The sequence below is a fragment of the Lepeophtheirus salmonis genome, unplaced genomic scaffold (assembly GCF_016086655.4).
Source record: "Lepeophtheirus salmonis unplaced genomic scaffold, UVic_Lsal_1.4 unplaced_contig_15192_pilon, whole genome shotgun sequence".
Taxonomy (NCBI): Eukaryota; Metazoa; Arthropoda; class Copepoda; order Siphonostomatoida; family Caligidae; genus Lepeophtheirus; species Lepeophtheirus salmonis.
The window spans coordinates 1-607 of NW_027291332.1; the positions used below are offsets into that span (position 1 = coordinate 1).

General features: G+C 32.3%; 2 non-coding genes across 2 annotated transcripts; one reads left to right on the top strand and one right to left on the bottom strand.

The window, feature by feature from the left end:
• Positions 1-278: 278 nt before the first annotated feature.
• Positions 279-350, bottom strand: TRNAE-CUC (transfer RNA glutamic acid (anticodon CUC)). The gene has a single exon. It is a non-coding gene; the product is annotated as a tRNA-Glu (tRNA).
• Positions 351-450: 100 nt separating this feature from the next.
• Positions 451-524, top strand: TRNAN-GUU (transfer RNA asparagine (anticodon GUU)). Its single transcript has one exon. It is a non-coding gene; the product is annotated as a tRNA-Asn (tRNA).
• The last annotated feature ends 83 nt before the right edge of the window (positions 525-607 follow it).

Consider the following 607-nt stretch of genomic DNA (forward strand, 5'->3'; position numbering starts at 1 on the left):
CGTATGCAGGAATCAAGTTCTTAATTTCGTTATTTTCTTTATTTTTTTTCTGCAATGAGAGAACTCTTGACGTAGGCCGGACATGTATTTTTTGGATTTATTTCGGTTTTTTTTTTCTGTAGAAATTAAATATTTTAAAACATTTTAATAAATATTTCAATATTAATATAATACTATTTTACAAAAATTACCACCATATTTTGATTTGCATGAAAAAATATATATTTTGATCGATAGAAAATAATAATATTTCATGTTTTCAATGCTTTAAAAAAATATTCCGACACCGGGAATCGAACCCGGGCCTGCTGGGTGAGAGCCAGCTATCCTAACCCCTAGACCATGCCGGAGTTCGTAAATCACTTCTTAGTATCCTTAATTTGAAACTTTACCCTTTATGAAGTTGGAAATGAAAATTAAAGATAGTTATAACAATTCATCTTATTAAATGCCTCCGTGGCGCAATTGGCTAGCGCGTTCGGCTGTTAACCGAAAGGTTGGTGGTTCGAGCCCACCCGGGGGCGGGTTTATTTTGGTAAAATTTTAAAGAAAAAAAATTCAAAAAATTATTTCAGGGAATGTTCCAGTTGTATTCAATCTATGTATA